Raw genomic sequence first — 16132 nt, forward strand, 5'->3', positions numbered from 1 at the left:
GGGGGAGGTTCCCTGTGTGTTAGCTGCAGTAGGTGGGGCTGAAGTGCGTCCGAAGGGACAGCTCCCGCCAAGATCATTGACATTGTATAAGGGGGTGGGGCCACCTATGCTGGAGGTAGAGCCTGTATTTGTGCCCCAAGAGACTGGACAGAAGAGCAGTGCAGCTCCAATCCTTAAACTGGCAACTCTTATACCTGGAGCAATAGACCCAGCCAGCCAGCCCAGCCTGTAACACATCAAGGGAGAGAGAGAGAGAGAGAGTGTAGACAAGAGTCAAGGTGAAGCAAAAATGTGAATAAAAATGGTAATGTGCAGAATGTGAGTTATGGTAGAGTGCATGGGAGAAGTTGTAGTAGCTGTGTGGATGAGGGGGGTGCAAGCAGAGTGCATTAGATGGGTGCAAGTGGAGAAAAAGAGAGGGGAGCAAGTGGGTTGCATGAGAAAAGTGCAGGTGGAGTGCAAAAAAGGGGTTCAAGCGGAGTGAAAAAGAGGGGGTTGCAAGTGTGGTGCATAAGAGGGGTGCAAGTGGAGTGAAAGACAGGGGTGCACGTGGAGTGAAAGAGAAGGGAGCAAGAGGGGTGCATGAGAGGGGAGCAAGTGGGGTGCATGAGAGGGGTGCTTGTGAAATGTAGGTGAGGAGTGGTAGTGGTATGCAAAAGAGAGGTGTCATGGCTGTTGCTTATGTGAGAAACAAGGGTCCTGGTTTGAGGTGTGGGTCAGGTCTTGGTCTAGTGCCCCCCTGGTTCTACTAGAAGTAGCTAGTGGCTACTTCTCCCAGAAGTTATGCCAGCGTCACTGCCGGGGGATCAGGGGAATCCGACCCCTGTATCGTGAGTCATCAGACATGGAGCGATCATTGCTCCAAGTTGATGACAAGTGGGTGCTGCAGGAGAGATTGCGGGAGTCTCCAGTGGCGGGACCCCAGCATTTAGACATCTTATCCCCTATCCTTTGGCTAGGGGATAAGATGTTTTGGGGCGGAGTTCCCCTTTAAGGACCAGGCCAATATTATTTTAGCATTTTAGTTTTTCCCTCCTCGCCTTCCATCCACAGACCAATATGAGTGCTTGTTTTTTGTGCAACCACTACTAGAACCAATTGTAATTGTAATGATGTCACTCATTTCGCCATAAAATGTACACCAAACCCCAAAATATTCTTATTTGTGTGAGGAAATTTAAACGAAAACTGCAGTTATGCAAATTTTGGAAGGTTTTGTTTTCACGCTGTACACTTTACGGAAAAAAATTGCATGTTTTATTTATTCTGTGGGTCAATACGATTAAAATGATACCCATTTTTACATACTTTTCTATTATTGTACTGCTTTTGAAAAATCTCAAACTGCAAAATCAGTATATTTAAAATTGCCCTATTTTGACCACCTATAACTTTTCCATGTTTCCGTATACAGGGCTGTATGAGGGACCATTTTTTTGCACCATGACCTGTCGTTTTTTTAGCACCACATTGCGTATATGTGACTTTTTAGTCACATAAATTTTTATGGGAATGTGATGTGACCAAAACGCAGCAATTTTGGAATTTTTTTTTACGTTTACGTAACGTTTACACTGTTCACCGTAAAAGATCATTAACATTATACTTTGTTTGGACTTTTATGCACACGGTGATATTAAAAATGTTTAAAACATTTTTTTTTCACTTTTTGGGGGTAAAATGGAAAAAAGGAGCTATTTACATTTTTATTGGGAGAGGGAGATTTTACACCTTTTGTTAAAGGGGTTATCCAGGAAAAAACTTTTTTTTATATATCAACTGGCTCCAGAAAGTTAAACAGATTTGTAAATTAGAAAAAATTATATAGGTATGTGCAGCTCACAACTAATACGCTCCGAGGTCAAACTGGGCAAGCAACTATACCTTAATTGCTAGAAAGGGGAAAACCAAAAAATATACAATGTAGCCCAGACCTTCTAGGTGAGTAAATGAAAATATATATACGTGGATCGTGCTTCAATAATAATCAATATTTATTATAAAATATAAATAAAATTCGACACTTCTCACATGACCCTTGTGAGAAGAACATACATATTAAAAGGCAACCTAACAATGTATTTAGGCAATAGTAATTAAAACTATAAACCTGGCATAGGATAATAAAATAGCAGAGTAAGATCTGTACCAAACAAATATGTTAAAGAGTTGCTCTTCTGGGTATTTAGGGTAGATATGTCCCTTTTAGATACAGTAACAAACAGTCTGTAATATTAGAAATTGTTACCGGTCTGTAAATGGTAACTCAGGCGATGGGTGTTGTTCCCGCAATGGCTGAGTGTCCGTGGTGTGCACAGTCCTCTGTGTGGCGCTTCCAATTGTGAGCCTGGTCCAGTAGTATCTGAGCGCGGTGGCAGTCGCTGTCGGCTGAGGCGCTGGCAGGCGCCGAAGATCGCAATGATGTCCGGGGACTGCTGGCGCTGGCGTGCGCTGGAGTTGGTATTCCTCACCGCTTTGCTGGTTAGTGAACAGGACCATGTACTGGAGGGCTGGAAGTTCACCTCGTGTTGCCGGCGTCTGACGTCAGATGTAGTCAGAGCCGGGATGGCTACACCAGGATGGTTACACCGGAATGGATCTGAACTGCTGAACCGGGTAGGTAGCAGAGTAAAAGCGCTGATAATGGTACAGTTCATAAAAGATAACTGGCCATGAGGTTTGGGCACAGTTCTTCGAGGGTAATACTATGCCAGTAGATAACGACTAGACGCGTTTCAGGGTTGTATAATATAACCCTTTCCTCAGTAGTCATGATAGTTGCCATAAATCATCAGTTGTTTTATATAGGCACAGATCCCACCCCTTAACACATTGATAGATAAAAATAAAAAGCATAAATGGATTCAATGGATCGGTTCACCTAGAGAGCAATACTAAGTATAAAGTGATGTGTGAATTCTGTTGGAAAAGTATAACAATGTGTTTTCCCTAACAAAAATATATTTTTCATAATAAAGAGAGATAAGAGATAAAAATAGAAATAAATAGATATTATTTATTTAAATACAGGAAATAAATAGATAAATAAGTAAAAAAGAAATTAAATGAAAATACTGAAATAAAATGAAGATAATTATACTAATAGAAATCAAATAAAAAATGAAAATAAAAATAAATATAAATAAAAATAAAAATTAAATTAAAAATGAAAATAAAAATAAAAATGAAATACAGGAAAAGAACTAGAAAATAATAATAAATGATTAAATAATAAATAAAGATAAAATAATAATAATAAAAATAAAAGGACACATGATCAGACTTGAATAACATCGTTGTAGATGAATCCATAGGGGATGAAGTAAGCCGATGGGACAACCCTCTTAATCACCAAATAGGGGTGTCCCCATGGGCCGAGTGCATCCCCTATAAGAATCCAAAAAGTTCGAAGTTGGAGTTGAGTCCGCCAGGTTCTAATGTTGCAAATTCGAATATTTTCTTGCTTTCCGCTTTGGACATTTTCAGTAAGAAACTACCCCCCCGCCAATCTTTTTTGACTAGCTGGAGACCAGTGAAGGAGAGAGAGGACATGTCATAGTTACATAGTTACATAGTTACATAGTTAGTACGGTCGAAAAAAGACATATGTCCATCAAGTTCAACCAGGGAATTAAGGGGTAGGGATGTGGCGCGATATTGGGGACTGTGGAGAAATGTGCAGACAGTGGATGTTTCAAGTTTTTGTTTTTGATATTATTGAGATGTTCGTCTATCCTCATTCTGAGGGCCCTTTTGGTTCGGCCAATATATTGCTTCTTACATCCACATTCTATAATGTATAAGACACCCTTTGAATTGCAAGTTATTAGATCTTCAATTTTCCATTTGAAAGTATTAGTTTGAGAGCAAATTTCTACAACTTTTTTGGGGCCCTTTATTTTTGTGCAATTGGCACATGTACCACACCTAATAAATCCTTTAGTGGTTAGCCAAGAGTTATTCTGTTTCTTTGCAGGTGGTTTTATAGATGGTGCTATAGTCAGGCCTAAATTTGGGGCTCGGGTATAGACTATTGGGGGATGTGACGGTAGTAGTGAGCCCACCTCTCGATCTTGTTGTAATAGATGCCAATGTTTTTTAATTATTCCTTCTATTTTTTTATATGATCTATTAAAAGGAATCACCAGTTTTCCTCCAAAACTATCAGCATTATTAATTTTTTCTCTTTTTGTGAAAAAGGTAGTCCTATCTAATGTCCTAACATGGTCTAGAGATTGTTGGAGTAGCTGGTCGGGATAATCTTTCTCCTTAAACTGATTAGTGAGTTGTTGTGCCTCTTCCAAAAATTGTTTGTCTGAGGTACAATTTCTTTTTAATTTCCGGTATTGTCCTTTTGGGACATTGGTCAACCATCTAGGTAGATGACAACTGGAGTAGCCTATGAAGCAGTTCTTAGCTGTTGGTTTATGGTATGTTTTACATATGAGGTTATCCCGATTAGCACTTACAACAATATCTAGAAAACTAATACTAATTTTACTGATAGTGGATGTGAAATGGAGATTGTGATCATTAGTGTTCAAATTAGTTATGAAGTGTTCTAAATCAACTGTGTCCCCCTCCCAAATTAAAATAATGTCGTCAATGTACCTCTTCCAGAGCACCAGGCCCGCGCCAAGCCGAGGTAAGATGGTACTCTCCTCCCATTTCGCCATAAATAAATTGGCGTAGCTTGGCGCAAACCTGGTGCCCATTGCGGTACCAATTAACTGTAAATAAAAATCCCCTTCAAAATAAAAATAGTTGTGAGTTAGAATGAAACGAATAGCTGAAGTGATGAAATTAATCTGAGGTGATTTAATGTGGCCTTGTTGGAGAAAGTGTGTGACTGCTGCTATTCCTAAATCGTGCTTGATAATGGTGTACAATGATGATACATCTAAAGTGGCTAATATGTGTTTATCAGTCCATTTGAATTTTTCCAAAATTTCTATGATCTGAGTGGTATCCTTTAAATATGTATGAGTTTTTTGAACAAATGGCTGGAGAAACCTATCAACGTACTGGGACAAGTTCGAAGTAATCGAACCTATCCCAGACACGATAGGTCTCCCCGGGGGATCGATTAATGATTTATGTGTCTTTGGGAGACAATAAAAAACTGGTATTCGGTCTGGAGTCCCAAGTATAAAAAGATGTTCTTTTTCATTTAAGATTTCCTCCACCGCTGCCTCTTTGCACAATTGTTGTAATGTTTGAGAATATTCGTGGGTAGGGTCTGATTTTAACTTCTGATAGATAGTTATGTCTCCCAACTGCCTATTACATTCTTGTATGTAGTTGGCAGTATTTAATACAACAACTCCACCCCCTTTATCAGCGGGGCGAATAGTGATACCCTCCAATGTTTGGAGTTCTTTTATTGCCAATTTTTCTTTGTGAGAAATATTATCTTTTAAATGCTTAGTATCTTGGATACCCCTCAGATCATTTTCTACCAATTTTTTTAAAGTAGTAACATCAGGCCCCATTAGGTGTTTTGGGTAAAACCATGATTTTGGTTTACATTCAGTGTGTATATATTCTGTTTTACTCGTTATACGTTCAAATGGAGTTTTCTGAAAAAGTTTTTTTAAACAAATATTACGAATGTACTTTTCTAAACCTACATATGTCTGAAATTTATCTAGTGAATGTGATGGGGCATATTTTAAACCTTTATTTAACAATTTTTCTTGTGCTGGTGTCAAATGTGATTACTTAAATTTATGATGGATGTGTTCCCTGGTGAGGTTTGACTACTTTTTGTGGGGGTTGTGTTGTGTGGTCGAACTCGATATCTTCTACGTAGCCTCTTTTTTTGTTTGGTGTTCCTAATAACTGTTGGGCAGGGGGGGCCGAGTGTATCTCCGCTGATACCATGTGGGTTTTTAGTGGGACTTTGGATGATAGGACTTCTCTGTATGTTGGCTGGTTGTGTTGGTATTTTGGCTGATATTTGTTTTGATAAGATTGGTTTTTGTAATGATTTGGGCGAAAGTGATACGGTCTGTTCCTGTATCCTGCAAATGGTCTGTAATTGTTTCTTTGGGGAGAATTTTTGTATTGGGTGTCTTCCCTCGCATAGTGAGGTTTTTTGTAATTGTGACTTATCTCTAAAAAATCCCCATTTTCTGGAGGGGGGCAAAACGGTTCTGAGTTGGTACATTATACTGATTATAATTCTCCTGTGTACTAACAGTTTGTTTCTGTTTTTGTGATTGCCACAGTAATTTCTTATTTTTTCTATTAATTATCTCCATCTCTAATCTATCCAGTTTATTACAAATGTCTTCTTGATGTTTTAAGTACTCAGAGTTTTGGTCGAACTTGTCCATTTCAAGTTTTAATTGATTGATTTGTGAATCACAGGTGTTTAATAATTCCTGTCTTCTGTCTATGACAAGTTGTACCAAGCCTCTCGAGTATTCTTTTAATGTTTTATTCCACTTGTTATTGAATATCTCTCCTTCAAGGTCTGCAGCGGGAGTTTTTGATAAGCTTAATCCTTTGGGGATAATATCTATCTCCAATAAATGGGATAAGCTTTTAATTTCCCACTGATTCCTTAGCCTTTTGGACATTACCACCTCCAACTTTTTAAATGTCTGAATTACTGCTAGATTATTTTGTTCTATAGGTAAATCATACTGTGAATTATTAAATTTATATTTCTCAATGGATAGTTTTTTGCTCTCTAAGTGTGACCAAATATTCATTGTTTAAATATATTATAATTGGAGCACGTTCACACTAGGTATAATAGATCAAAGAAGAAAAAATTATATAGGTATGTGCAGCTCACAACTAATACGCACCGAGGTAAAACTGGGCAAGCAACTATACCTTAATTGCTAGAAAGGGGAAAACCAAAAAATATACAATGTAGCCCGGACCTTCTAGGTGAGTAAATGAAAATATATATACCACTTTTGCGCCACTTTTGCGTATATGTGACTTTTTAGTCACATTAATTTTTATGGGAATGTGATGTGACCAAAACGCAGCAATTTTGGAATTTTTTTTAACGTTTACGTAACGTTTACACTGTTCACCGTAAAAGATCATTAACATTATACTTTGTTTGGACTTTTATGCACACGGTGATATTAAAAATGTTGAAAACATTTTTTTTTTCACTTTTTGGGGGTAAAATGGAAAAAAGGAGCTATTTACATTTTTATTGGGAGAGGGAGATTTTACACCTTTTGTTAAAGGGGTTATCCAGGAAAAAACTTTTTTTTATATATCAACTGGCTCCAGAAAGTTAAACAGATTTGTAAATTAGAAAAAATTATATAGGTATGTGCAGCTCACAACTAATACGCACCGAGGTCAAACTGGGCAAGCAACTATACCTTAATTGCTAGAAAGGGGAAAACCAAAAAATATACAATGTAGCCCGGACCTTCTAGGTGAGTAAATGAAAATATATATATACGTGGATCGTGCTTCAATAATAATCAATATTTATTATAAAATATAAATAAAATTCGACACTTCTCACAGGGCCCTTGTGAGAAGAACATACATATTAAAAGGCAACCTAACAATGTATTTAGGCAATAGTAATTAAAACTATAAACCTGGCATAGGATAATAAAATAGCAGAGTAAGATCTGTACCAAACAAATATGTTAAAGAGTTGCTCTTCTGGGTATTTAGGGTAGATATGTCCCTTTTAGGTACAGTAACAAACAGTCTGTAATATTAGAAATTGTTACCGGTCTGTAAATGGTAACTCAGGCGATGGGTGTTGTTCCCGCAATGGCTGAGTGTCCGTGGTGTGCACAGTCCTCTGTGTGGCGCTTCCAATTGTGAGCCTGGTCCAGTAGTATCTGAGCGCGGTGGCAGTCGCTGTCGGCTGAGGCGCTGGCAGGCGCCGAAGATCGCAATGATGTCCGGGGACTGCTGGCGCTGGCGTGCGCTGGAGTTGGTATTCCTCACCGCTTTGCTGGTTAGTGAACAGGACCATGTACTGGAGGGCTGGAAGTTCACCTCGTGTTGCCGGCGTCTGACGTCAGATGTAGTCAGAGCCGGGATGGCTACACCAGGATGGTTACACCGGAATGGATCTGAACTGCTGAACCGGGTAGGTAGCAGAGTAAGAGCGCTGATAATGGTACAGTTCATAAACGATAACTGGCCATGAGGTTTGGGCACAGTTCTTCGAGTGTAATACTATGCCAGTAGATAACGACTAGACGCATTTCAGGGTTGTATAATATAACCCTTTCCTCAGTAGTCATGATAGTTGCCATAAATCATCAGTTGTTTTATATAGGCACAGATCCCACCCCTTAACACATTGATAGATAAAAATAAAAAGCATAAATGGATTCAATGGATCGGTTCACCTAGAGAGCAATACTAAGTATAAAGTGATGTGTGAATTCTGTTGGAAAAGTATAACAATGCGTTTTCCCAAACAAATATATTTTTTATAATAAAGAGAGATAAGAGATAAAAATAGAAATAAAAATATATTATTTATTTAAATACAGGAAATAAATAGATAAATAAGTGAAAAAGAAATTAAATGAAAATACTGAAATAAAATGAAGATAATTATACTAATAGAAATCAAATAAAAAATAAAAATAAATAAAAATAAAAATTAAATTAAATTAAAAATGAAAATAAAAATAAAAATGAAATACAGGAAAAGAACTAGAAAATAATAATAAATGATTAAATAATAAATAAAGATAAAATAAAAATAATAATAATAAAAATAAAAGGACACATTATCAGACTTGAATAACATCGTTGTAGATGAATCCATAGGGGATGAAGTCAGCCGATGGGACAACCCTCTTAATGACCAAATAGGGGTGTTCCCATGGGCCGAGTGCATCCCCTATAAGAATCCAACATTGATACATGTCCCCCTTGGTGATGATTGTAAGGCTATGTTCATACAGCCGAATGTCCACAAAGAAAATAAATGTGCGGATGTTCTGCAGGTAGTGAAGCAGTGGCAGAACATGCCATCAATAGGACTGCTCGGAAATTCACAATCTCATAGACGGCTATGTATTTCTGAGCAGAATGCACAGGAGAAACAGACATGTCTATTCTTTAGCCAGAAGGCCGGGATGCAAAAGGTGAGTGCCAAAGGTGAAGAGTGTGTGGTGCAGTGTTTACTCTTTTTTTTTTAAAGCCGAGGTACATGCTCTCAAATCACCCAAGTGCAAGTAAAAAGTGCAAGTGTTCACACAAAAAAACGTGCATGAGGATGCTGTTACGCCGAGTGCTCCGGGTCCCTGCTCCTCCCCGGAGCGCTCGCGGCGTTCTCCCTTCTGCAGCGCCCCGGTCAGACCCGATGACCGGGAGCGCTTCACTGACATTCGCGATGGGGATGCGTTTCGCATAGCGGGACGCGCCCGCTCGCGAATCGCATCCCAAGCCACTTACCCGTCCCGGTCCCCGGATGTCATGTTCTGGCGCGCGCCAGCGCTCTAAGATTTAAAGGGCCAGTGCACCAGTGATTGGTGCCTGGCCCAATCAGTCTAATTAGCTTCCACCTGCTCCCTGTGTATATTACCTCACTTCCCCTGCACTTCCTTGCCGGATCTTGTTGCCTTGTGCCAGAGAAAGCGTTTAGTGTTGTCCAAAGCCTGTGTTCCAGACCTTCTGCTATTCCTATTTGACTACGAACCTTGCCGCCTGCCCCGACCTTCTGCTACGTCTGACCTTGCCTCTGTCTAGTCCTTCTGTCCCACGTCTTCTCAGCAGTCAGCGAGGTTGAGCCGTTGCCAGTGGATACGACCTGGTTGCTACCGCCGCAGCAAGACCATCCCGCTTTGCGGCGGGCTCTGGTGAAAACCAGTAGCAACCCTAGAACCGGTCCACCGACACGGTCCACGCCAATCCCTTGCTGACACAGTGGATCCACATCCAGCTAGCCGAATCATAACAGATGCGGTCTATCACAAGCCCTTTTCCGAAAGGAGAGGCCCCCCAACAAACCAAACCCTTCGCCTCCGGACTAAAAGGCACCTGCAAGGTTCCAGGTTCAATGTCCCCTTTCGCCGAAGCTACTCGGGGACCGAAAGTGTTCCCGGCAGACAACTACGCGTTAACCAGGTTGTCACCAAGGAACCAGTAAAACCGGTTTGGCATCCTGTCGAAACAGGTTTGCCACTGGGTATAGCAGGGAGGTGAGGAACCTCATGGCCATACACACCTCCACTAAACCGGCAGGAGGGAAACCGGCAGGAGGGTCTACCGCACCCTACCAAATCCTAGTGGACAAACAGAACACAAAAAGTGGACACAGTGACAAAAAGAATAAATAAATAAATAAGTGGATGTGCGCAGTGTATAATACTGCCCGGATACTAAGGGCGAGTGTCCAGAAGAGTGAGAGAAAAAGTGCATGCTACGTGCTTTCCTTCAAGTGGGGTTGCGAATCCCAAGTGAATTCCGGCACCCTGGGGTCACCACTCCTAGGGCACTTGTGCACCTCGGCCTTCACTCTACCCAGACCTTAAGACCAGATCCAGCAGGAACAGGTCTCATCAGAGATGACTGCTGCCCTCCACAGCCATCCCTGGTACACCTGTCTACTGTGTGGTTCCCCATCCTGCCTTGGTAGTCTTCAACACCGCCAACTAACAGGAAATTTACTACACTTGATCTTAGCCAAAAACTCAATGAGCTTTAACTACCAGTGAGTTCCGTCACCTTAGGATCACCTCTCCCCGAGGCACAAAAGTACCTCGGCTCTAAACCCTCAATCAGCCTAGTCCCAGCCAGAGTGATTGTTGTGCAAAACTGAGCTACGTTTGCTAAGGTGTCATGTTATAAATCAGTGCATAAACTGTGCATCTAGAAAACCACACCTAGTTTTTCAGTAGCCGCGGAACCTGATTTCTATCACCTAAGCGCAAGAAAAAGTGCAAACGTGTCACAATCAAAAAAACGTGCACAAGGATGCGGTCCATCGCAAAGCCCTTCTCTGAAATGAGAGAGCCCCCCCCCCCCCAATGAAACCGCCCTTCCCCTCTGGGCCAGAAGGCACCTGCAAGGGTCCAGGCTCATTGTCCCTTTTCATCAAAGGTACTAGGGGACAACAAGTGCTCCCGGCATCAGCCGAAGAATCCACCCACAAAGCTATATACTATATACATCCTGCCTATGCAGGGATGCCCGAGGTTTGCCAGGAGGTGCGGAATCTGATGGCCACACACACCTCCCCTGGACCACCAGGAGGGGCACCCAGAAGGGCTTACTGCATCCTGACAAATCCTGTGACAAACAAAAACATGTTCAAGTAGCACAGTGAAAAACCAGACATAAATAATTAAATTAATATGCGCTGTGAAGTACGGCCCGGACATCAAGCAGGATCTATAAAAATGTCCCCGATCCTAGCCAGAAGGTCAGGAATCAAAGGGGTGATTGCCAAAGGTGAAGAGTACATGGTGCAGAGCTTCCACCCAGTGAGCTATTACACCCAGTGAGTTTCAGCACCTCAGGGTCACCACTCCCCGAGGCACAGAAGTACCTCGGCCTTCAACCTCCTCAGCCTCATGGTGAGACCTGGAGGGAACAGGTCACATCAGAGCAGCCGTCGAGCTGATTCCTCAGAACCCGGAATGCCCCGGGCACCTGCCCCCTCCATGCAGCATCCATCCTACATCAATGCCAGAGACTAGACCACTGATAAGAACAGATACTACACTTGATCTTAGCCAAAAAGCCAAGAGCCATATATTCCATCAGAATGCAGCCGCATAAATGTGGCACTTGCTGTATGCCGCAACTAGGCAAATATATAGCAAAGCCTGCAGCCTGTTCCAACTTATTGTGAAAACATTAATTTAGTCTGGGATTACACTTGGCGTGTTTGTCAGAAAAAAACACCATGCTCGCTGCGGGCACATGTTATGTTGGAATCAATAGGGTAATATGAAATGCCAGACACTAATGTGGTTTTCTTCATCCTTTTATGGCCTTTTTAGACTTTCAAATCTGTGGGATGCCGAGAGCATGTTTTTTTTTTTTTTTTTAATGAAGTTTTGGTGGTTTTTCTTCTTGAGTCACATGATGAAAGAATCTAGGAAAAGCCAGGGGGGGAATAATAATAATAATAATACACATTGGGGGAGATGTATGAAAACCTGTCCAGAGATAAAGTTGACCAGTTGCCCATAGCAACCAATCAGATCGCTTCTTTCACGTTTCAGAGGACTTTTTAAAAATGAAAGAAGCGATCTGAATGGTTGCTATGGGCAACTGGTCCACTTTTTATCTTCACAGGTTTTAATAAACTCCCCCCCCCCCCCCCAGTGTTTTTATCAAAAATTCCACAAAAGATGGCAGAAAAAAGAAATGAGGGGGGTAGTTTTTGTTGCTTTTTTTTGGCAAAAAAAAACCCATCAAACAAGAATTGCATCTGCTCCTAGGCTTAGGCTGGGATTAAACATGATTTATGTGTGGTGTTTTTCAAAGCCCACATTGCTTTATTTTGTGTGGTTCCCCCCTTCAACAGACGTCTGTGCTGCTGTTGCAAAGCTAAAATTTCAAGCATGCCCAGGGCATGCTGGGAGTTGTAGTTTTGCAACAGATGGACAGCCACAGGGGATCAGTGGTGATGTATGTCAATCTAGGACCATGGTGTCTGATCTTGAACTGGCTAAATCAGTGGCTGCCGGGATGTCTGACGAGTGACATCCTTCGATCCAGACCACAATGTCAGGGATGTCACTCGCCAACGTCCCGGCAGCCAACGCTGCTCATTGAGCCTGCCAGAGCCGCACTGATCTGTGTAAGAAACCTATGGGCCCAGGCTGTTGGGGCCACCAAATTATATTACAAATACTGAGTGTCTGGTCAGGAGAAACAAGTATAACGCACCCACAGGGAGTAGCGCCATTTTAATAAAAAATTGCCCAAAATCCCTTAGGTAACAGTCATACAGAATATATTAGAAAGCTTTTTTGTTTTTCAACCAATCAGAGAGCAGCACTACTGAAATAGAACTCTCAGGAGGTAACAGCGTGTCACACATGTGATGTCATAGGCATTGTCCACCAGAGAGCAGCACTGAGCAGATATAACACTGCTCCTGCTCATTCTTCATCAGTGAGGGGCTGATGCTGGACACTGTAGGGGCCGAGAATGCAAAGTCACATACACTACTGTGACTGGTAAGTATCACATTGTTGTGTCCAAAAGGTCTTTAGTGCAGTTCAATGTGCTTTTCTATAATAAACATGTAGATAATCTATCTTTTGTTTTCCTATCTTAGATGCACTATTTCCAGGATGTGGAGTAGCATTTCCGGACCTACAGCAAGACGTTGGATGAAGACGTAGATTTCCAGACCTATTCCAGAAGAATTTGGATGAAGGCACAGCCCCTCGAATCACGCACATACACAGACACATTTGGCCAAATTCTAGAGGTAATCTCCTTTAGTATGCCCAGAGGAAGGGCAATACAGTAGCCATGGATTCCCTACAGGTTTCCTCCCCTCTGGAGGTTTTTCCTGTCCTGAGTATTAGTTACTGTACGCTCTTTGTGAGTGATGGAGGTTACAAAAAATCCCCGACACAAACATTTTTATATATAATAAATAAAGTTCCCCTTTTTAAACCATTTAACTTGTTTGACTCATTTATTTTATTTGTGTGTGAAAAATTGTGTTAGCAATATGGAGATGACATGAGGTTTTATTTAAGTGTCCAAAGCTGCTCTCCTGCACGATCTGCATAATGCGGTGCGGAGAGAGACAACTGATGCTGGGGGGTACAGTTGCCAAGGCAACCATAGGACACCCAGCAAGTTCCATGCACGAGCCTTTTTCTGATGAACGGGACCCTAGGAGAGCGGAGAAGGCAGGTGAGAAGACCTCCATCCACCATTTTGAATGATCACCAGATCGCCACAGGTGATTCCATTCTTGAATATAATGCCCGCATTGCCATACCTTTGATCGTGGCATATGAGGGGTTAATGACAAACATTAGAGCGATCGTTGATGATTGCCACTAATGGCAGGTCCCTGGCTGCCAGGACCTGTCATATATGATGCGAGCACCGGTCCATTGTTCACATCATGTACAGGGTGTAAATATACATCCAATCACATCAGGACATACTTTTACAGGGTCCACCCAGTGGCGTTGCTAGGGTTGGTGTCACCCGATGCGGTAGAAAATACCTCCCCCCCCCTCAGTAAGTTTTTAGCCTGTTGTGACAGACACCACTGTTGTAGCGCATTGTGAGAAATTCCAGTATAATAATCAGATATACCAGTTGCCACAGAATGGGAAAGTGTTAAAGAAGTTTTCACCATTTAAATATACAGCTCCCAGAATTACTTAAAGGGGTACTCCACTGGAAAACATTTACTTTTATATCAACTGGTGCCAGAAAGTTAAACAGATTTTTAAATTACTTCTATTTAAAATCTTAATACTTACAGTACTTATAAGCTGGTGTATGCTCCACAGGAAGTTGTGTAGTTCTTTCCAGTCTGACCACAGTGCTATTTGCTGACACCTCTGTCCATGTCAGGAACTGTCCAGAGCAGGATAGGTTTGCTATGGGGATTTGCTCCTACTATGGACAGTTCTTGACATGGACAGAGGTGTCAGCACAGAGCACTGTGGTCAGACAGAAAAGAAATTAAAAAAGAAAATATCTTCCTGTGAATCGCTTATACAGCAGCTAATAAGTACTGGAAGGATTAAGATGTTTTAATAGAAGTAATTTACAAATCTGTTTAACTTTGTAGCACCAGTTGATTAAAAAAAATGTTTTCCAGTAGAGTACCCCTTTGAGCAGTGGTGAGGTTATGCTGGGAATTGTTGTTTCACTGACCTAACTGTAGAACTGAGAAGTGACTACAGCTCTGATAGGACATAGTGAGGAGAATACACAATGATATCAGTGATTACAGGTGACGTCTTCTCTATAGTGAGGAAAATACACAATGATATCAGTGACTACAGGTGACGTCTTCTCTATGGTGAGGAGAACACACAATGATATCAGTGATTACAGGTGACGTCTTCTCTATAGTCTTCCCTTATCTAATTCAGATGGTACATACCACCAGGACTTGTTCCTGCTAAATCTTCTCTCTGCAGAATGTGACGCCCAGACGTCTCCTCACTATGTCAGCGCATTAACATCCTCTATATGAAAACAAGTATTATTATAAACCTGCCAGACACTGTATCCTCTAAATATAATACTACTATACACTATACTCTTTGATTATAAACCTTCCATACACCATACCCACTGAATATAATACTACCATACACTGTACATTCTGAATATAATACCAACACATACTGTACCCTCTGAATATAAATCTGCCACATACTGTACCCCTGAATATAATACCGCCACACACTGTACCCACTGAATATAATACTACCACATACTGTACCCTCTGAATATAATACTACCACCCACCTCGCCCTCTGAATATAATACTACCACACACTGTGCCCTCTGAACATAAATCTGCCACATATTGTACCCTCAGAATATAAATCTGCCACATACTGTACCCCTGAATATAAATCTGCCACATACTGTACCCCTGAATATAATACCTCACCACACTGTATCCACTGAATATAATACTACCACATACTGTACCTCTGAATATAATACTACCACCCACTGCGCCCTCTGAATATAATACTACCACAAACTGCACCCTCTGAATATAAATCTGCCACATACTGTACCCTCTGAATATAAATCTGCCACATACTGTACCCCTGAATATAAATCTGCCACATACTGTACCCCTGAATATAATACTGCCACACACTGTACCCACTGAATATAATACTACCACATACTGTACCTCTGAATATAATACTACCACCCACTGCGCCCTCTGAATATAATACTACCACAAACTGCGCCCTCTGAATATAACATTGCCATACAGTGCACCCTCTGAATATAATACTACCACAAACTGCACCCTCTGAATATAACATTGCCATACAGTGCACCCTCTGAATATAATACCACAACTGCAGTAACACCCCTCAACATCCGTTAGCTGATGCTATTACCACTGGAGGGGGGTATTGGTGGTGTTGCTAGTGGATGATGGGGGTGCTACTGGCCATCCCCCCTGGCAGTATCA

The 16132-nt window shown here is 41.3% G+C and overlaps 1 long non-coding RNA gene and 1 pseudogene across 1 annotated transcript; one reads left to right on the plus strand and one right to left on the minus strand.

Moving 5' to 3' along the window:
• Positions 1–11544: 11544 nt before the first annotated feature.
• On the minus strand, positions 11545–11713 carry LOC130344838 (U2 spliceosomal RNA; annotated as a pseudogene).
• A 1335-nt stretch (positions 11714–13048) lies between these two features.
• LOC130308595 (uncharacterized) lies at positions 13049–13613 on the plus strand. The gene is made up of 2 exons (XR_008857549.1): positions 13049–13157; positions 13259–13613. It is a non-coding gene; the product is annotated as an uncharacterized LOC130308595 (long non-coding RNA).
• Positions 13614–16132: the final 2519 nt, after the last annotated feature.

This window comes from Hyla sarda, chromosome 1, assembly GCF_029499605.1.
Source record: "Hyla sarda isolate aHylSar1 chromosome 1, aHylSar1.hap1, whole genome shotgun sequence".
NCBI classification, from domain to species: domain Eukaryota; kingdom Metazoa; phylum Chordata; class Amphibia; order Anura; family Hylidae; genus Hyla; species Hyla sarda.